Consider the following 22,996-nt stretch of genomic DNA (forward strand, 5'->3'; position numbering starts at 1 on the left):
TACAGTTCTACCCTGATTTTTGTGACTTTCATCTTCTTCTGGCTTTGGAGTTAATTTGTTCTTGTTTTTTTAGTTCTACTAGGTATGATGTTACGTTGCTAATTTGAGATCTTTCTGTCTTCTTGATAAACTTTCCTCTTAATACTATTTTTGCTGCATCTCAGAGATTTTGGTATGCTGTATATCTGTTTTATTTATTTCAAATAATTTTTTGATTTCTTCCTTGATTTCATTGTTTGCCCAAAAGTCATTCAGGAACAAGTAGTTTAATTTCCATGTAATTGTGTGGTTTTCTGAGATCTTCTTAGTATTGATTTCTATTAGTTCTATTATTCCCCTGTGTTTCAAGAGTATGGTTGGTATGATTTTTATTTGTTTTAATTTATTGAGACTTGTTTTATGGTCAAGCATGTGGTTGATCTTAGAGCATGTTCCATGTGCAGATGAGAATGTATATTCTGTGGATGATGGGTGGAGTACTCTATAGATGCCACTATTATTGTGTGGCTGTCTAAGTCTTTCTGTAGGTCTAGAAGTACTTGTTTATGAATCTGGGTGTTCCAATGTCAGATGTGTATATATTTCAGATAGTTGAGTTTTCTTGTTTAATTGAACCTTGTTTTAGTTCATTTTCATGCTGCTGATAAAGACATACTCAAAATTGGAAACAAAAAGAGGTTTACTTGGACTTACAGTTCCACATGGCTGGAGAGAGCTCATAATCATGGCAGAGGGCAAAAGGCACTTCTTATGATGGAGCCTTGGTGGTGGCAAGAGAAAAATGAGGAAAAAGGAAAAGCAGAAACCCCTGATAAACTCATCTGATCTGGTGAGATGTATTCACTATCATGAGAATAGCATGGGAAAGACTGGTCCCCATGATTCAATTACCTCCCACTGGGTCCCTTCCACAACATGTGGGAATCCTGGGCGATACAATTCAAATTGAGATTTGGGTGGGGACACCTGCAAACTATATCATTCGGCCCTTGGCCCCTCCAAATCTCATGTGCTAACATTTCAAAGCCAATCGTGCCTTCCCAACAGTCCTCCAAAGTCTTAACTCATTTCAGCATTAGTCATTTCAGCAAAGTCCACAGTCCAAAGTCTCATCTAAGACAAGGAAAGTCCCTTCCCTCCATGAGCCTGTAAAATCAAAAGTAAGCTAGTTACTTCCTAGATACAATGGGGGTACAGGTATTGGGTAAATACAGCCATTCCAAAGAGGAGACATTGGCCAAAACAAAGGGGTTACAGGGACCATGTAAGTCCGAAATCTTGTAGGGCAGTCAAATTTTAAAACTCCAAAATGAACTTCTTTGACTCCAAGTCTCACATCTGGGTCATTCTCATGCAAGAGGTGGGTTCCCATGGTCTTAGGCAGCTCCACTGCTGTGGCTTTGCAGGGTATAGCCTCCCTCCTGGCTGCTTTCACAGGCTGGTGTTGAGTGTCTGCAGCTTTTCCAGGCACACAGTGCAAGCTGTCGGTGGATCTATCATTCTGAGGTCTGGAGGACAGTGACCCTCTTCTCACAGCTCCACGAGGCAGTGCCCCAGCAGGGACTCTGTGTGGGGGCTCTGACCCCACATTTCCCTTCTGCACTGCCCCTAGCAGAGGTTCTCCATGTGGGCCCCACCCTTGCACCAAACTTTTGCCTGGGCATCCAGGCATTTCAACACATTGTTTGAAATCTAGGCACAGATTTCCAAACCTCAATTCTTAACTTCTATGCAGGTTCAACATCACGTGGAAGCTGCCAAGGCTTGGGTCTTCCACCCTCTAAAGCCATAGCCCGAGCTCTACATTGGCCCCTTTTAGCCATGGCTGGGGTGGCTGGAACAAAAGGGCACCAAATCCCTAGGCTGAACACTGCATGGAGACCGTGGGCCCAGCCCCCAAAAAAACACTTTTTCCTCCTGGGCCTCTGGGCCAGTGATGGGAGGGGCTACTGTGAAGGTCTCTGACACGGCCTCAAGACAAACTATATCTAACCTTTATCATTACAGGGGTTTGACTCTACAGAATACTGGGTAGAGCCTTTTCACTTTGCTCTGTAGCTATGTGCGCTTCTGTCAGCAGGTTTCATATTGGGCTGTGTGGTGTGACTTACAGGCCAGTAGATGGTGCTTTTGGGTAAGAGGAGCTATAGCCAACAGGGATGGGTATATACTTGATCCTTGTTTACTGAGAGAAGCTCAGATTAATGTTGTTTTCATGCCTGCTAACACAACATTCATTGGTTGGCTCCATTGCCTATGAATCAAGAAATATCTTTGACCTTCAAGTCTTATTATTTAAGCAATATATTTTGTAAGGCTATAGCTTCCATAGACAGTAATTCCTCTGATGGATCTGGGCAAAGTACATTAGGAAACTGGAAAGGATTAACCATTTTAAGTACCATTAAGAACATTCATGTTTCATGTGAGGAGGTCAAAGTATTAACGTTTAGAAAAGTTTGGAAGAAGTTCATTCCAACCCTCATGGATAACTCTGAGGAATTCAAGACTTCACTGGAGGAAGTGACTGCAGATGTGGTGGAAGTAGCAAGAGAACTAGAATTAGAAGTGGACCCTAAAGATGTGACTAAATTGTTGCAATTTCATGATAAAATTTGAACAGATGAAGAGTTGCTTTTTATGAATGAGCAAAGAAAGTGGTTTCTTGAGACATAATCTACTCCTGGTGAAGATGCTGTAAATATTGTTAAAATGACAACAAAGTGTTTAGAATATTACATCAACTTCATTAATAAAGCAGATACAGGTTTTGAGAAGATTGACTCACATTTTGGACAAAGTTCTACTGTGGGTAAGATATTAAATACTATGATATTTTACAGAGAACTCTTTCATAATAGGAAGAGTCAATCCATGTGGAAAGCTCCATTGTAGTCATATTTTAGTCAATTGCCACAGCCACTTCAGCTGTCAGCCACCACCACCCTGGTCAGTCAGGCCATCAAAATGGAGGCAAGACCCTCCACCAACCAAAATGTGACTCACTGAAGGCTCAGATGATCAACATTTTTAATCTATAAAGCCTTTTTAATCAAGGTATGTATATATGTTTTTTTTAGACATAATGCTATTGCACACTTAATACATGGCATCATAGTGTAAACGTAACTTTCATATGCACTGTGAAACAAAAAAAGGTTATGGGACTCACTTTATTGCAATATTTGCTTTATTGCAGTGGTCTGAAAATGAACTCACAATATCTCTGAGGTATGTCTATACATACATATCCTGTTGGTTCTGTTGGTCTGGAAAATGCTAATACACCACCTGAGAAGATTTTAGGCTAGGACTCACGCCCTGTGCCTTCCTATCCAGTGTTCTTTCAACTTTTAATTGACTTCCTGCAAAAGCCACTAAAGGAAGTTATTAAGTGGACAAATGGTTTCCCTATTTGGAGATATATCACCTTGATGTATCTTTATTAGCATTAAATCTTTTCCAGATCTCCTACCTTCAAGAAGAAAAAGATAGGGCTCAGATTTAGATAAGAGTCAAAAGGCAGGAGCAGATGTCAGTTCCAGGAAATTGGAGAGCTAAAGCAGGAAGAGCTCTCTCAAGATGATGGGAGATGCCAAAACCATGCCAACAGACAGAGAAAGCAACAGACTGAAGCACCAGGATATTAACTGATGAGAAAGAAACTAAGAGGAGAGCCAGATCCTAGGGAGACAGGACAAGGTGTCAAAAGGGCCAAAATTTCAAACTAGACCAATAAAAGCAGTTACAAATGCAGATGACAGGAATAGTTTCAATGATTCACTCAACAATTACTTACTGTGCATCTGACATGTTTCAACCACTATTGTAAGCACAGAGGATGAAATGATGAGCAAAGGAGACATGACATAATCCCTGTCCTCAAGGGGTTTGGAGCCTACCTTTTGCAATTATCTGGAATAATGATTTTCAGCTGAGAAGCACAGAGGGCATAACTTGCCATGAGCTTGCTTGTACATCTCCAGGGGAACAGGGAAGAGCTGTGTAATTTTTAAAATGTGTATTCCAAGTGATCCTATACATTTCTACTGGAGAACAATTTTTAAAATCTATTGTTTTCATAACATAAACTATGGAAAGTAAATCTTGGCAAGTTCTTCTTCCAGAAAGGGCAGTTTGAGAAATATTTGCCAAGAATATCAGCAAGCATTTTCAGCTTGCTTGTATGAACTGGCAAAACTGGGATGCAGAAGATCGTTGACTTGCAATACAAGACCAAAATGAAGCAGATATATGCTTATTCACAGGCACACGTCAATTACATGTTCTCCAGCTCCCGTTTCCCCAGCTCCCACCTCATATACCTACACACTCTTTACGTATACACCCTATCTGTACAGGGTCTTTTATCCATCACTTCATTCCGCAAGATATGTTGACCATGTGCCAGACCCTGTGCTAGGTACTCAGAATGTGGTCCCTGTCCACATATTGTTTCCTGTCTGCTGGAAGAGCAAAACAATAAGCAAATGCTTGCACTAACAAATGTACATGACAAACTAAGTATGCAGCTAAAATGAAAAGATGTGTAATTCTGTGAGAGCAGAGCTGAGGAAACCCAGCCCAACCCAGGGTGTCAGAAGGAAAGTGCAGTGAGGTGATTTGACTAATTTAGGTCACAGACGTGGTCCTCTTTTCAGAGCCATGGAACACCTTATTATTCTTTTCCAGCCCATATTTTATCTACGTATCACACAAGAAGGTAGCAAGAAGAGGGCAGAGGCCATCAAATTTGGTGTCAGAATGATTGATAGAAATGCTATAACCCTTCTGAAAATATTACCTGCATATCACTCACCCTGTAAGTGTGGCTCTTCCACAGTCCTTTAAGATTTTCATAAATCCTGCTTGTAAGAAAGAGCTGCTAACACTCGCGACACAGCACTTATTTGCAGCCTTTTGATTTTCACCAGGTAAGGCACAGTCATTACTAATTCAGTCAAATAGTTCAGCTTCAACAAGTCATTGGCCCCAGCAGTTTGGAGAAAGCAAAGCAAAACAAAACAAAACAAAACAAATATATATCCTGGGCCTGGTTTATGACCCCCAAGGCCAAATGCTTGGCATTTTCTGATGGTTCTTTATGAGATTTTTCTTAGGGAATGGATATGTTTGTTAATTTTTAACCTGCTCCTCTTTGCATAAATAAGAAGACCATTAGGTTCATTCTATAGCTCAGATGCATCTATTTACCTCTGCTGATGTAATCAATAAGCATTTCTGACTACCTACTATGAACCAGGCTCTCCCAGTTGCTGACAGACAAGCAGGGAGACAGAGATGCAAATAAATAAATGCAATAAACCAGGGGAAGTGTGAAACCAGAGTCAGAGACTAAATGTCTGAGAGAGAAGAGGGTGAGGGATTGCTCTATAGGGAAAGTACTATTCTAGCAGCGATGCAAGATGAATAGCTTCCCAGGCAGGGCATGGAGAGGAGGGTGGGGAGGAGGAGCAGTGGCTCAAGCAGCAGAAACAGCCTTTTCAAAGGTGCAGAGGTGAAGAAGAGTCTAGTCATTTGTAAGCAGAAAATGGTTCAGTATGCCCTGCAAGCCTGAGGTATGAGGGAGTGGGGAGTGGTGAGCAACAGGAATGGTGAGGGGGACTTGTAGCTTTGAATGTCATGTTAAGAGGTTTGGGCTTATCCTGGAGGCAAAAAGCAATCTCTGAAGAATTTTAAGCAGAAATGATGTTGCCATCGGATTTGTTGTTTCAAAAACATCGCCCTGGTAACCGTGCAAAGGATAAACTGGAATGAAGAGAACAAATGCAGGGAGATACACCAGGAGGCCACAGCAGCATGGGTGTGAGCCCAGAAAGGCTGTCCCATCTGGTTTTACTATTCCCAGAGCCTGTTTCCTCCACATCAGTCCGGCTCCAGGACTATTCTTTTAACCAGAAATTGTTGTGTTTGTGTTTATTTCAAAATTTCTCCTGGGATCCAGCACTGGGTACATCAATTTGGGTGAGGATTGGGAGGGAATCTTGCAAAGGTTTAAAAGGCAAATATTCCAGATTCCTTTTTTGTACATCCTCCACAGCCTCCGCCTTGGAAGATAACATTCCTGACCATTGATAATCCATGGTTTAGATTCAGAACCTTTGTTCACTTGTAAAGACCCTCTCACATAACCATGGAAACTTGTACTTGGAGATAGATGACATCTAATCCCCACACTTCAGTTTACAGAGGAAATACAGTCCATGAAAGATAAATGAAGTGATTTAGCCCAGGTTTTCACATATAGTAAATGACAAGATCTAAACCATTATTGACACAGCATAATGGTTTATCACGATCAATCATGGATGTTCAAAATCATGGATGTCAGTAGGCAAATGGATTAATAAACTAGTGCATCCAGCCAGTGGAATATTATTCAGTACTGAAACAAAATGAGTGATGTATCAAGCCATGAAAAGAGATGGAGGAAATGTAAATGCCTTTTTCTAAGTGAAAGAAGCCAATCTGAAAAGCCTACCTACTATATGCTTTTAATTCTATGACATTCTGGAAAAGGCAAAACTATGAAGATAGTAAAGTGATCAAGGGTTGCCAGGGGTTAGGGGAGAAGGAGACATGAATAGGTAGGGAACAGGGAATTTCTAGGGTGGTGAAACTACTCTGTATGGTATTGAAATCATGGACACATGTCATTACACATTCTTCCAAATTCACAGAATGTACAATGTTAGGAGTGAAACTGATGTAAACTGTGGACTCTGGGTGATGATGATGTGTCAATGCAGGTTTGTCATTGCAGTTAATGTACTACTTTAGTGGCGGATGTTGAGAATGAGGAAGGCTATGCATCTGTGGAGGACAGGGGGTACGTGGGAAATCTCTATACCTCCCACTCAATTTTAATATATATCTAAAATTGCTGATATGATTTTGCTCCATGTCCCAACCCAAATCTCATCCTGTAGCTCCCATAATTCCCATGTGTTGTGGGAGGGACCCAGTGGAAGATGATTGAATTGTGGGAGTGGGTCTTTCCCGTGCTGTTCTCATGATAGTGAATGTGTCTCACAAGATCTGACGGTTTTAAAAATGGTTTTAAAAAGTTTCCCTGTGCAGGCCGGGTGTGGTGGCTCACACCTGTAATCCCAGCACTTTGGGAGGCTGAGGTGGATGGATCATGAGGTCAGGAGTTCGAGACTAGCCTGGCCAATATGGTGAAACCTTTTCTCTACTAAAAATACAAAAATTAGCCAGGCATAGTGGTGCTCACCTGTACTCCCAGCTACTCAGGAGGCTGAGGCAGAAGAATTGCTTGAACCAGGGAGGTGGAGATTGCAGTGAGCCGAGACTGTGCCACTGCACTCCAGCCAGAATGACAGAGCAAGACTCTGTCTAAAAAGAAAAAAAAAAAAAATTTCCATGTGCAAGCTCTTTGCCTGCTGACATCCATGTAAGATGTGACTTGCTCCTCCTTGCTTTCCACCATGATTGTGAGGCCTCCTAGCCATGTGGAACCATAAGTCCAGTAAACCTCTATCTTCTGCAAATTTTCATGCTCTATCAGCAGTGTGAAAAGAGACTAATACAACTGCTATAAAAATAAGTGGTTATCTTGTGTTCTGAAATGTGTTCTTGAGTTGCTGAGAAATAGAAATAGCTGGGAAATGAGATCAAGCATAACCAGTACTCTGTCCTTGATATGCAGCAGTATTATTAGCATCTGTGCAACTATACTGTATAAAGACAATTGGTAGCAAGTGACAAAAACTCAACTTGAGTTGGGTTTAGCTTTAAAACAAAAGTAAATGATTGGAAACTTCATTTAAATGCATAAAGGGCTAAGCTGCAGGTAGTCTCAGAAACAATTGGAAGCACTCGAACATTCCAGGAAACCTCCACATCTCATCTCTGCTTCTTTCTCTCAGGGTTGGGTCATCTTTTGTCTCTCAGGTACACTTGATCCTTTTGGCAGAGGGCAAACATGGACAAAATATGGTGGCTAGAGACTCACAGACCTCATCTCTTTTAACTTTACCCAAAAAGGACTGTGTCCCAACCCCTCACACGGACTCTCCCCCCAAAAGTCAAAATACAAAATTTGATTGAGTTTAACTTATGATACATTTTCCACCCCCATCAACCAGCTGAAGTCCTCAGACCAGAAATTGCCACTATAACCACATAGTTGTAGTTGGGGGCAAAACAATTTCTCAAGTTGAATAAAGAAGAGATCCCAGAAAATTATTAGGGTCATAGAGTTCTTCTACTACAATTGGTTTCACTGATAATGAGTACAAATAATTGTAGAACTTTTTTTTTTTTAGTTTTTAGTTTCATAAGGATGGCAATATTTTATTTGTATGAGTATCATCTATCATAACTTCTCTTTATTACTTGTGTTAATGTCTAACTAATGTATACAAAGACTTTTTCACAAACGAAACTTTAAATTTAAGAAAATAATAATTTTGAGGTATTTTTTTATTTCCCCACAGGGACCATCATTCATTCATTGCATGCTGCAAGCACTTGAGGTGCACTCATTCTAGTGTTAGGCACAGTTATATTAAGATGCACAAGAATAGAAGAGCTTCTTGAGGACAGGGGACAGCGCATCAACTCAGGGTGAAATCTGAGCATTGGGGGTCAATCCACGGTTATCAACCAGAGTCCCTCTCTGAAGAATATGTGAGAAAAGGACCAGGACAATCTGCCAATTAGCAGTAGAACATGAAGAGAAGTGAAGGGGCCTGAGGCTGGGAGTTACAGAACCCACAATGCAGGATGACCCTGTGATAGAAACAAGAGTAAGGAATGACTTACCCTGCCTGCAGATGCTGAGGAAAGTTTTGTAACGCTAATGTGAACAGATTCCTGAAGGGTGAATATGGGCTTTCCAGGTAATAGAGGAGGAAAGGCAGAAGTGTCGAAGGAACTGACACATGAAAAGAAATGGTGCATAGAAGTGTGTGATATGTGGACTTGAAAAGGCCACTATAACTAAAGAAAATAAACCCACTCAGCCTAACAAGAGAGAGAGAAGGAAGGAGGAAGAAAGGGAAGGAGGACAAGGAAGAAAATAAAGGGAAAGGAGGAAAGAAAAGGAGAGGAGAGGAGGGGAAAGGAGAGGAGAGGGGAGGAGGAAAGGGGAGAGAGGAGAGGAGAGGAGACGAGAGGAGAGGAGAGAGAGAAGAAGGGAAGGGAAGGGAAAGAGAGAAGGGAAGGAGGAAGGGAGTTTGAAAGTATAGAATTTGACTCCTAGAACTCCAAGACAAAGACCCATTGTCCATCTGGGGCATTGAGGTGGCTATTCATGCACAGGCAATATGACCACTCCCTCTGCTTCTCAAATGAAAGCTCTCACTTCAATTCTCTTTCATGTCATTTCTGCCTTTCTGCATGCAACTACTCTGTTCTAGTTTTGCTCAAAATTACTATTCTACTTACGTATCAGCTTGTACATGGCTTAAGATGACCAACCCCCACCCCTGCAGCCCCAGGCCTCTTACTCCACATAACCTTTCTCTTCATGTCTCACAGCTCTCTGTAAAACAGTCTGTCTCTGAAAATTCTGAAGGGAGGGAGGGAGGAAGGAAAGAAGGAAGGAAGGAAGGAAAAGAAAGAGTGAGTTAGTTTAATTGTCTGATGGTCCTCCTAGGGCTTGTTCCTCTTAGATTGAGATGCATCCCTTGTCTGTATAGTGGAGCCCCTGAAGAAGGCCTTCCCTGGGATCCTTCTTGGTAGAAGGGATAGTAACCTGGTGGATGAGCTGAAGGGCACATGCTTGGCAAATGATGAGACTGGCGGAGCAGCTGGAGCACAAAGCAGTGCTTCACTTGCCCTGCTGCGGAACTTTAGGAGAATGAAGTCCACAACCAAGCAACACCAGAACCAGCATCTATAAGAATGGTGAGATCGGCTCTCAATCCAAGAAACAGTCTGATTATATATGGTCAAGGACAGCATGAAAGAATACAAAGAGATGCCAGGAGCCGAGTAGGGATAATGCCAAGGCTTTAGCGATACATACCACTGAATTCAGCCAGGTAAGCCTGACTTTATGACTACATGTTACATTTATCCTGGATGATGTCTTTCTCATCTGGGGCCACAGCGAATGGACCATTGTGGCACATGAATGAGTTGCTGCTCCACAATGTTTCTCAGATTTCAGGTGGAAATTCGTTACCACAGCTTAAGTGCCATCATTAGTCATTTTAACATTTTGTGATGCTTTTCCAAATGACTGTGGCTACACTCAAATCTAATGTCATAATACAAAATATTATCCTTTCTTTCCATGTTATTTGAGCTGATGTTTTATGGGGAAGCAGCCAAGAGGGTAAATTCTTTTAAAATTTTTGAGAAGCAGAAACAGAAATTTTGTGTTGGAAAAATAAAGTGGTCTTAAGAATATGTTCTCCTGGGAACCAGCAATGTCCTAGAAATCAGCTCCCTTGGAAGCTCTGTGTCCCATTTTTTCTAGCCTTGATCAAAGCTGGTAGAGAAAGGAGAAGAAAACTATAAAATAATCATCATTAACACTGGAACCTATAGAATGTTCCTCTCACCTTTCCTGAGAGCTGGATTTACATTAAGCCTCTTCTTAGCACCTTATTTACTTATTAATTTGTGTGCTAAGAGTTTGTTTCATTTTTTAAGGCAGAGGTGAGAGGAGAACTAGAAAAGAGAAGAAAATAATTGTCTTTCTTCAGTAGGTTTTTTTTTTTTTTTTAAGGCAGGAGCTAGACATCAGCTTATTTGGATTGGAAGCTGTAAGCAGCACATTAACTTTTAACAAGTTTAAACGCAGGTAATTGCTATCCATGTAAGACCTACAACCACCTCTTTCTAGTCACTTGTTTCAATTTGGGGTTCATTTTTGAGTTAAGTATCTCAGATTACAGAAGATGGACATGTGCCCATTTATCTACGGGTAGGAGGAAGTAATAAAGTAAAAAGCCCATTCATCATTAGAACCATCCTCATTATCATTACTGTTACCATCATCCTCTTCATCATCATCATTGTCACCACTACTGAGCTTCTGCTGTGTGCCAGGCTCTCATCTAAGCTTCTTGTGTACATCACCTTATAAGGGATGTACACACTCTATAATGTAGATACTATTACTGTGTATTATTTTGCAGATGAGGAAAGTGAGACTCCTAGAGAGAGTATAAATTGCCTAAAGTCACTGAGGTAAGGGAGCTTGAACTGAAATTCAGGTCTTTCTGGTTCCACACTTTGTGTTCTCAACTAGGGTGCTGCACACATTCTAAGGGATCTCAATCCTGAGATTGTTGGACTTCTGAATAAGGAAATCAGTCCGTAAGCAGGGAGATCATCCGACTCAGAGTCCTAAGGTCTGTGTTTCAGTCCAGACAATCAGTAAACAATTTTGTTGAACTTGGCAAGAGTAATTACAGCTGGACCTCGGTTAATTACAGCTGGACCTTGGTTCCCCATTTCTACCACGGGGGATTGGACCAGTTGATCTCAGAAATGTCTTCCAATCCTGATATTCTGTGATGTGGTGATTTGGGGACTACCTGTCCTTACTAGATTTCTTCAAAGAAAAAGGGCAAGATCTCCCAGTTCCCTCATCTGTAAATAGGATTGGCATCCTTGATTTCTATCGAGAGGTCAAAAATCTGTCTCATAAATGTTTTGGGAAAATATGCCAGTGAGGTTAATGTTCAAACATTGTGTTTCATCTTCTCCCACATCCAGCAAGAACTGCTACTTCCATCCCCCTCGGCCATAGGCAGATGCCATCAACGCCCTGAGGCTCTACAAGCTCCAATAGTCTTAGAGGCTAAAAGGGTAAGCAATGTTTACTTTTAAAATTACATTTTTTGCTTCATGAAAGGATCCACTAAATAAACCCTTTAAATAGCAATCTCTTTTAGAACATTTAAAAGTAATTTAATTCACTTCTTCAGATACACATTTACCATATCAAGCAAGGGCTGCCTTTATCTCCAACCAGAATTTTGAATATTTATCAGTCTAATAAAAGCAGAGACCTTTTATTTTTATAAAGGAAAATATATAAATTCACTGACTGAAAGTGTATTCATTGCTGGCCTATTTATTAAGCACTGAAAACTGGGCTAGGTACTGGGAATAAAAGCGTGAGCAAGATTGGTGCAGCGACTTTCTGCACAGAATTCTTAAGTCCAGTATGTCAGTAGATAATTTTAAAAGTGATAGCTTAAAATGAAGTAAACACTATGATGGGAGAAGTATAGGTTTTATAGATACTGCAAGTGTGAGCATGTCATGGGAGGCTTTCTGGAGCAAGTGATATTTTTACCAAGACCTGAGATCAGAAGGAAATAGGTAAGGGAAGGTGGGTGGGTATGAGGAGATTGTGGAGATTGGTCCAGAAAAAGAAAAAACAAGTATGAAGATTCAGGAAAGAGAGAGCAAGACATACTGAAGTCACTCATAGCAATATAAGACAAGAAAATCTGAAACATGAGGTTGTTCAAGTAGATAAGGGTCATCTCCAGAAGGACCATAAAAGCCTTCTTGAGACCTCAGTGTGAGTAACTTCAGGGAAGTCACTTAACTTTTCTGATTTGCAGACTTCCAATCGGAAACATGAGTGGTTTAGAATAAATAAGGTCTAAGGCCTCTTTCAGCTGTGAATTTAACATCATAGCTTAAGGCAGGGGATGAGACTGGGGAAATAACTTTACCTGAACTTCATTAGAGGTGTAAAGTGATCAAGTTAAGGATGCACTCATTTCTTTACTAAATAGTTACTTAAACCTATTTATGTTCCAGCAACAAAATTAGACAGAAGTGATCATTAAACAAGTATTTACAAAAATAATATACAAATATTATGTTTTAATTATTATATAGTCAAAATAATTACATAGTCAAATTTTATGAAGTGCTATGAAAGAAAATAAGGTTCTAATAAAGAATATCTACCATAAACCTACAGAAACATCACACTTTATAATAAAACATTAGGAATATGTCAGGAATATATTCTGTGATTTCCATTAAACATTGTAATGAATATTCTAGCCAGAACAGTAAAACAGAAAAATAGAAAAGAATAAAGATCAGAAAGGAAAAAACAAGACCATTGCTTTTAACAGACAATAAGATAATTTAAGTGGAAAATCTTGGTTTGAATTAATAGAAAGCACATCAAAGTTGAAGAAAAAGGGGTTGATTAAAAAATCAATTGTTATCTTATACAATTGTTATATCAGAAATCAAAAGCTTAAAATGTGCTTAAAATGCCATTTCTAGTAGACGATTTGTGAGTTCTTCAAGAAAAAATTTACAAAACTTTATAAGTACATTTAAAAAGATCTAAATTAATTGGTGATAGCCATATTTATGGAGGACCCCGATATTATTGCAATGTCAATTCTCCTGAAATTGATCTAAGATAAAATGCAATTCTAATCAAAAATCACAAAAAGCTATTTACAAAACAAGCTGTTTCTAATTTATTCGTACAAGAAAAGTGTCAAGAGTATCTATGACAAATATGATTTATAGGATAATATATCAAACTTCGTAAGAAATTTATAACAATTAAAACAGTATGGCAGTTGCCGATTAACAGATAAAAATAACCAATGGTATAAAACAGAGACTTCAGAAACAGATCTGTGGCCATTTTGATGCTTGAATGCAGTCAATCAGTGGGGAAATAATGCAGTATGCAATACATAAAGCTGAGGAAATGATATTAATTTTAAAAAATAGTAAGATCTTTATATAACACCTACTCCAAACAATTTCACATGAATTAATAACCTAAATGTGAGAAAGTAAAATCTGTGTATCCAAAAATATGTAACCACCTTTTCATACCAAGGAGTATATGATTTCTTAAACTGGATACAAAATGCCTAAACTGTAAAAGACTACATTTGCCTACATTGAAATTTTAAATTTCTGCTTATGAAAGACATCACAGTTTCTTTTTTAAAATTAGTCCCAGACAGGCTATCCATTTATTTAAGAAAATATTAATACACATCATTTATAAATAATTCTTACCAATCAATCCAAAAGAGGCAAATGACTGAAAAGAAAATTGGGCAATATATGTAAATAAACAAATCATAGAGGTGAAAACATAAGTGGCCAAAGAACACAAAATGATGTTCAATTTCCCTATAAATAGTACAACAAAAATTACATCTTACATCAATTCAAGGGAAGGAAAGAAGGAAAGAAGAAAAAAAGAGAAAATAAAATAAAGAAAACTTGTTAATACAAACTGTTGGTAAGGATGTGGAAGAATGGTACTTTGTATATACATCAGATGAAAGCTTGAGTTAGTACAACATTTTGAGAATTATTTTGATAATATCCAGAAAGTTAAAAATAAATATGTACCCTAGAGAAACTCTTATGTATGGAGTTAAATATTCCTCTACAAGAATGACAATGCAGTGATGTTACTAAGAGCGAAAAATTGGAAAATGCCTAAATGCCCCCAAAGGAGCACTAATAATAAATCATGGTGTAGTCATAGAATGAATACCAGACAACAGTTAATATGAATGCTCTAGTGTTATATGTGTCAGTGTAGATTAAATGTCAGAAAGCTGCACTCACAAAAAAGTAGGTTGCACAAGGGTATCATTCATATCAATGTTAATAAACTGCCAAATATAGATTATCTATCAATCTATATATAGAGACAGATATTGGTAGATTGATAGATATCTATAGATAGATAGATCAATATAGATAGATGATTGATAGATAGATAATCATGCATGGGGATAATAAATATAAATTTCAAAAAATAATTACCTCTGGGGGTTGGCAAGAAGAAAAGTGGGATTGGTAAAACACTTGAATTTACACAAAAGTATTTTATAATAATTTTCTTTTTTTTTTTTTTTTTTTTTTTTTTTGAGATGGAGTCTTGCTCTGTCGCCCAGGCTGGAGTGCAGTGGCCTGATCTCAGCTCACTGCAAGCTCCGCCTCCCGGGTTCACGCCATTCTCCTGCCTCAGCCTCCCGAGTAGCTGGGACTACAGGCGCCCGCCACCTTGCCCGGCTAGTTTTTTTTTGTAGTTTTAGTAGAGACGGGGTTTCACCGTGTTAGCCAGGATGGTCTCGATCTCCTGACCTCGTGATACACCCGTCTCGGCCTCCCAAAGTCCTGGGATTACAGGCTTGAGCCACCGCGCCCGGCCAATAATTTTCAAAAGAGAAAAGAGACATTTCCTGCTTCTGTGTTGAGTGTGGCTGAATACACATAAAATAAATACTAAAAAGTATCCATAGGATTCAGCAACATGGATGACACTGGTGGCCTAAGAAGTATTTTCTTTCTTTCATGCAGCAAGCATACATGTGTGTTTATTCTTGGTAATCTGTTGCTATGTAACAAACTATCCAGAATTTAGAAGCTTAAAGTAGCAAGTGCTTATTATCTTAACAGTTTCTGAGGGTCAGGATCTCAGAAATGACATAACTGGGTGGCTCTGGCTAAGGCCCTTTCATGGGGTTGCAGTCATGATGTCATCTTGGGCTGCAGTCATCTGAAGGCTTGAATGGGGCTGGAAGAACTGCTTCCAATGTGACTTCCTCACAGGACGGGGTAGTTAGTTGTGATGGTTGCCAGGAGGCCTGTTCCTCACCACGTGGACCTTTTAAGTGTCCTAGTGACATAGCAGCTGCTTCCTCTCTGAGAAACTGATTCAAAAAAGAAGTCATAACCCACACTATCTTTTATGACCTAGTTTCTAATATTGCATACTATCATTTCTGCTTTATTTTGCTCAATAGAAGTAAGTTGCAAAGGTGCAGTCCACATTCAAGACAGGGAGAATTAGTCTTCACCTCTTGAAGGGAGGAGTGTCAAAAAATGTATGGATGAATTTTCAAACCATCACAATGCATTATAAGATCTTTGTGCTCTGAGACATATAAATATAATATTAGATGTAATTTCTGCTGTCCAGAATACAATTTTGTAAAGGAGTTAAGTCACATACAAGGCAGTTCACATCCAAGCCCTGAAAGAGTAGGGGCAGTCAGATAGGCTGCTGATAAATAGTTCAGTGAAAGGAGATGGAAATCTTATCCCAGGGACCAGAAGACCTGGGATAAGCATATGGGATCATTGAAGATCCTAGCATATAAACAGCATGATAGGAACAGCATTGGTGAGTGCTTGGAATCACAGAAACTATGCATCCAAAGAATATTTTGTTTACCTTTATTATAGAAGACATCATATTGTATTAGAATATTGCTTATGGAGATTTTTCCCAGGTAGATAGAAATTCACATGCTATCCTCAGAGCCTTTGTGTTTCCTCAGAGCAAGGACTGAATATTCTCCATTTCTGTGCCCTCAGGAGCTATTCCTATACCTGGCACCTGGTAAGTCACTCATAATAGTTTGTTGAAGGAAATATGTGTTGAAAAATAGAATGAAAATAATGAGTAAGTGAAAGACTGAGTGAACAAATGAATTATCTGCTGCCAAGATGCTGGCCCAGACCATTTGTGTGGGAGAACAGAAACAGGATGGACACATAAGAAGTGAAAAAGAGTGCAGAGGGTTGAGATTCCTTGGTCTACATGAAGGCCAAAGCATAACCAGAATGAATACCAGCCTCCACTGTCTCAGAGGCAAGGGAACAGTCCCTCTGGTCTTGCAGAATTCCTACCATAAGATGTCCAAAAGCCAATCAACTTCTAACTGTCCTTCTCTAGATAAGCAGACATAGCTGCCTCTCCCTACCTGCCTTTACTCAGAAATTATCATCTTTTCCTGTCTTTCAGTTGCCCACCCCGAACCCTATACTATTTATAGGCTTCTGATCTAAATCTTCACTTTGTCCTAGACCACTAGCATTTATAGGAGTGTGATGTGAAGATCATCAGAAAAAAAAAAAAATGGCACTTGGAGGGGATGAGGATAGGTCTATGCCTTAACACACTGGAAAAGCATTGAACTCTTTACAATCCTCCCCCAAACCCCATGATGGACAATGTATAAATTCTGGCAGTAAAGAATTCTATTTAACATTTTTAAAAAGTTTGCTTCTCAAATGTGTTTGACCTCAGGATGCTTTTCATTATAAAACTAATGATGATGAGAATGATAATATAATGTAACTGACTGCTTTTTATATGTTCACCATTGTGCTGAGAACTTTGTGTAACCTATCCATTGACCCTCAGTAGAACTTTACGATGTGAATATTCTTACCATTCCTATGTATAGATGAAGAAATCACAATACAGAGAGTTTAAATAACAACCCCAGGCAAAGAACTAGGAAGTAGCCAAGATGAGATCTGAATCCACATCTACTTGGTTCCAGGGCCTATGGTTTAACACCAAATAAACCATTCTGTCCTGGAGAATATTTTCCGAAAAGCATGGTCCTAACCTCTTTTCAAATGCATCCTCCCTCTTCTCCACCTTGTGCCCTGATAATGTGCCCTCCCCTCCTCATCTTTGGTGCTCATCTTCTAGTCTTCCTGCCAGGTTTTCCTAGTTCATTGTAGGCTCTCAACAAATATCGCATGAATAGATGCATCCTCTCCAATGCTAATTAAGTAGTTGAAAGTACTACCATGAGAAAACTCATACAAACATGTATGTGTGTATCTTGTCAATTCAATGCTTGTAGAATATGTTATATTTTTCTCGTGATTTTTTTTTTTTCAAGATGGAGTCTCGCTCTATCGCCAGGCTGGAGTGCAGTGGCGCAATCTTGCCTCACTGCAACCTCCGCCTCCCTGGTTCAAGAGATTCTCCTGCCTCAGTCTCCCGTGTAACTTGGACCGCAGGCACATGCCAACATGCCTGGCTAATTTTTGTATTTGTAATAGAGATGGGATTTCACCATGTTGGCCGGGATGGTCTCCATCTCTTGACCTTGCGAGCTGCCTGCCTTGGCCTCCCAAAGTGCTGGGATTACAGGCGTGAGCCACTGTCTCATGAATTTTTTAAAAAGAATCTCATGCAGAGCTTCCTGACTGCTTGCATTATCTTCATCAATATTCTGCATCCCAGAGGGCTCCAGTAAAATCTGTTTGGCTGATTAATCCTCACTTTCACCATAATTAAAAGTAAGACTCAGTCGCTGCTTGAGCAGCCCTCAGTTGGATAAGAATTCACACAGTGGTCTGTCTACTCTAATCCATAGCAGGGCAGTTCATGAAAGGGAAAGCCGCAAACTGTTCAAAGGTGGGGCCAACTGAGAATCCAAGGAAAGAAGCACCAAACAATAGAGTGATCAGGCTAAAGCTTTTATTCATTCATTCATTCATTCATTCATTCATTTATTATTCCAAAGCGTTTATTAGGGGAACTTACACACAAGGCTTCAGCGTGTCCTCACAATGGACACAGAACGAAAGAGATGTTCTACTTCATTAAGTCCACATCAAGAAGGTTGAGGTATGGAGTTTGTATGAGGGTTTAAGAGATTTGGCTAAAGCCACAGGCAGTTTCTTTCAATATTTTGAACAACCTAAACACCTTCATCAGTGCCTTAGAATGTTCAAGCCCCCAGCTCGGGTTCAAGCCAACAGGTGAAATCATGCAGCTGGATAGGTCAAAATACCTTTTGTTTCTCAGTCAGGATAGAGAAAAAAGTGGGGAAAACTGAAGAAGCCTACACCCCTCCTCACACAGACACACACACACACACACACAGATTACTGTGTTACAATGTTAGAGGGGCCATCACAAAAGTCTCAATACCTCTCTCTTTTCACAAGAAGCAGCTAAACGTGGGCTGACACACAGTTCTGAAAAGACAGGTAGAAGTGTGCTTGCTAATCATTTTCTAGGCATCCCTCCTAGTCTTCTTATCTGGCTACCTAGAGGAAATCTTTGACCTCACCTTGGGAGTGCTCAGTGTCTCTCCTCCTGAAAAAGACCGTCAAGCTGGTAACCTGAAAAATCTCTCCAAATGACCTGCAGGTGTCTGGGCTAACAAAGGAATTCCACGTGAAATATGAATATCCTTTATTGAATGTGAACTTTTGACTGTGTCAAAGTCCTCACCAGCCCTCTCCATGTGTTCCCTGCTTTCTCTGTTTTATTGTTATTGTTATTGATAGTCTTCAGCCAGACTTGAGACTGCCTTCTGAAAGCACTGTTCCTCCCTCCCTAGAAAGTCATTAGTGTGCATCTTACGGCCTTGGAGATGATTAAAGGATGATTTCTATTCCCTTCTAGTCATTTGTCATTTTGCCTTGGATCATAACAGTCTAGGGTAAGTTTACAGGGAGATTTAATCAAGAGACTGGAGTAGAATTGTACAAGATGTCTCTCCTGAGATAGGGGAATGGGAAAGGATGCAAAGATTAGGCAGACCCAGTCCCCACCATTTCCTGGGTATGGGATTCTAATCAAGTCCCTTCCCCTCTATGAGCCTCAGTCACCTCATCTGGAGAATATGAGATTAACAAGCTGATGCTCATAAACACACCAGGCACAGATGTGGCTGCACACAGCAGGTGCTCCACAAGTGAGAGGTTTCCTCCAGCCTTGCTTTTAAAGAAGACTCCGAGTGCTGTCATTCTAGGACAACTGTTTACCAAGTGGGTAAAGTCTGGCATCTACAGAGACATAGCCTGGGATGCCTCCAGAAGATCATGGAGAACAACTCGAGGGCTGAAAGCGGCAGAGCTTTCAAACATCTCCATTTATAAGGGGTATATAAATTAGTTAAATTAATAGAGACAAAAAGTAGAATGCTGGTTTCTGGGGACTTGTTTGGTAACAGGTAGAGAGTTTTTTTGCAAGATTAAAAAGTTCTGGAGATCTATTTTCACACTAATGTGAATACACTTAATGCCGTAGAACAGCACACTTTAAAATGGTTAAGGTGGTAAATTTTATGTTATGTGTTTTTCAATGTGAGATTGCTTAACCCAGATGAAACACTAATCAACCCCACTCTGGCCTATTGTTCTGTAACCAAAGAGAGGCTAGGAGACCATCCCTAGGAGAGAAGAGACCTCCTTGTTGGTTATAGCTGTGCACTCGGGGAGGGAATTGAGATTTTGAGAAGCAGCTCTGTGCCAGGGTCTGGGGCATGGCGAGGTGAATAAGGCACAGTCCCTGTATGCACACAGGTTTTTTGGCACAATGAAAAAGGAGCTGTTCCAGGACTGTGTGCATTGTGCTGTAAGAGAGGAATTCCCTCTACCAGGAATGCAGGGTAGGGAAGGCCTCCAAACCATGGGATTAGGGGCTAGGCATTCAGAATGTTCAAGAGTTTCTTCAACAGAGAGGCTGCCCAGACTGAGGGAAGAGGAGGAGCAAGAACCTAAAGAAACAGAATGAAGTGGGAGTGGGGAGCGACTCTAAAAAGGTAATGTGGGCCAGATGGTAATGAGCCTCACATGCAGTGTTAAGATGCTCTGGCAAACGATTATCACTGAAAGGCTCTTTTTTTCTTTTTCTTTTTCTTTTTCTTTTTGAGATGGAGTCTCGCTCTGTCGCCCAGGCTGGAGTGCAGTGGTGCGATCTCGGCTCACTGCAAGCTCTGCCTCCCGGATTCACGCCATTCTCCTGCCTCAGCCTCCCAAGTAGCTGGGACCACAGGCACCCGCCAATGCGCCCAGCTAATGTTTTGTATTTTTATAGAGACGGGGTTTCACCTTGTGAGCCAGGATGGTCTTGATCTCCTGACCTCGTGATCTGCCTGCCTCAGCCTCCCAAAGTGCTGGGATTACAGGCGTGAGCCACCACGCCCAGCACTGGAAGGTTCTTAAGCAGTGAATGACATCAAATCTACTTGTCCTGAATACCTCTTTTTTGTCAGATTTCAGAATTTGATTAACAAGGTTATGCTCTCTTGAAAACTTCCAGTAAACAGTAATTGTTCTTTAGCATTTGGAAAATATTTTTACATTCACTATTATATTTATTATTTAAATAAGTAATAATGTAACACATCTAATACAGTCATATATCAGTGCCTTTTGACTGGAAAGAAAAGAAACATATTCTGCTAAGAATTAAAGAGATAACTGAAGAATTGATTACCAAACGTCAGGAAATGAACAGTCCCAGGCTCCATGGTGCATGAAGGAATGCCCTGCCCTAGAGGATGCAACATGAGGATGAGTCAGGACCAACCATTTCCTTTTTAATGTTTTTTCCCACATTTTATAGTTTTTAAAACATAAAGACAAACATAGAAAATAATAAACATTATTTATATATATTTATAAACTGAGTTCCCAACATTCCAGGACTACCAAATCATTACATGTTGTCATACTTGTTTTAATCAACTATTAAAGATACAATGGAAGGTACTCTGAGTTTCCTCTCCTATCTCATTTCATATTCCTCCTATCTCATTTCATATTCCTCAATGGTCATGACACTCATCCTTTACGTACGTGTTTCTATTATTTTATTATATGTTTGGATACATAAAAAATATATGGCATTGTTTCTCAACTTGCCTTTTTTGCTCAACATTTTTATTTTGAGTTTTGACCAAATTTACTCATCCAGGCTTAGTTCGCTCATTTTCATTGAAGTATAATAGCCCATTAACTAGATCGGGGTGTCCAATCTTTTGGCTTCCCTGGGCCACACTGGAAGAAGATTTGTCTTGGGCCACACATCAAATACACCAATGCTAAGGATAGCTGATGAGCTAAAAAAAATCGCAAAAAAAAAAAAAAAAAAAAAAAAAAAAAAAAAAAAAAAACCTCATAATGTTTTAAGAAAGTTTACAAATGTGTGTTGGACTGCATTCAAAGCCATCCTGGGCCACATGCAGCCTGAGTGCAGTGGGTTGGACAAGCTTGATCTAGATAATTCTCCATCTTCTTCCTCCTTCCCTCCTCCTCTTCCTCCTCCTGCTCCTGTTTTCTCTCTGTTTCTGTCTCTCTTTTTATTTTGTTTCTTAGACACTGAAATGAACTATGGTAAGGATTGTTAGGAAGTATTCTTAGATACACATAAAGTGAGGAGGGGAAGACCGAGAAGAGGGAGAGTTGAACTGAGATTTGGCTGTGGCAGGGGTCTCAGCCTATTCCACAGGGAGCTTTGGAAATGCGATGGCCTTCAGAGTTGTCCCAAATGGAGGTGAAGTGTCCTTAGTATGACCAGATTAACCAATCGTTAGCCATTGTGCCCTGGGAAGAAGCATAGCCTTGGGCGAGCCAGTTCTTAGTGCGCAAGGGCAGTTCCTAGTTTTGAGCCTTCGGCCCCTGGAAATGCAAGCACTGGGGAAGCTGTGTGCCAGTCCGAAGAGAGGATCTGGGCAGAGGACCTGAGTATCCACCACAGACTGATATGGTTCTTTGGCACTCAACATTTATTCTATCCTTCTTCCAGTGTGACTTGTAATGGAAAGCCCAGAAAGCTCCCAACTATATTTCTCGGCCTCCCTTAGAAGTAGTGCTGTAGATGTGGCTTAGTTTGCACCTGTGTGAGATTCAAAAGGAAGATGTGAGATGGATGCTGTGTTTCTGCTCCTGCATTTCTGCTGGCAAGCAGAGGCTGGAGGGAAAGGACAGAGCAGGTGGCTTTTCTGCACCAGTGATGGCAGAGATTCCAGTGTCCATGCATTAGCTTTGTGGGTGTTGAGAAACAACCAAGGGGGGCATCCTTTCTGCAGGGGCAGGTCACACAACAGAGGCAGCATGTTCTAGAATCAGCAGCTCGAGCTTCTTATCTTGGCAACTTCCTGCTTGTGGTCATGGCAGGTTGGTTCTGGAGCCAGAGGTATGCTGATCTCAGAGGAGGCAGCCGCTGTTTGTTGGGGCCCAGTTCTGAGGTGTGACTCTGGAGGCCGTACCAGACATCTCTAGGCTATTTATTCAGTGCTTCCCTCAAGGATTCTCTAAAGCCACTTACTACCCTTAAATGTTCCCCTCCTCACTTAAGTCACCCAAGTGATTTCAAGGTCCTGCACCTGAAATCTGACTAATTTACATTGGTTATTTACAATTTTATTTAGTAATTTGTATTAGATATTTGGATTTTTTTCTAACTACTTATATTAGTCCA

General features: G+C 40.3%; 1 long non-coding RNA gene across 1 annotated transcript; it reads left to right on the top strand.

The window, feature by feature from the left end:
- Positions 1–15,840: 15,840 nt before the first annotated feature.
- Positions 15,841–19,423, top strand: LOC105492784 (uncharacterized). The gene is made up of 3 exons (XR_011606755.1): positions 15,841–16,153; positions 16,311–16,372; positions 18,802–19,423. It is a non-coding gene; the product is annotated as an uncharacterized lncRNA (long non-coding RNA).
- Positions 19,424–22,996: the final 3,573 nt, after the last annotated feature.

This window comes from Macaca nemestrina, chromosome 8 (assembly GCF_043159975.1).
Source record: "Macaca nemestrina isolate mMacNem1 chromosome 8, mMacNem.hap1, whole genome shotgun sequence".
Classification (NCBI taxonomy): Eukaryota; Metazoa; Chordata; class Mammalia; order Primates; family Cercopithecidae; genus Macaca; species Macaca nemestrina.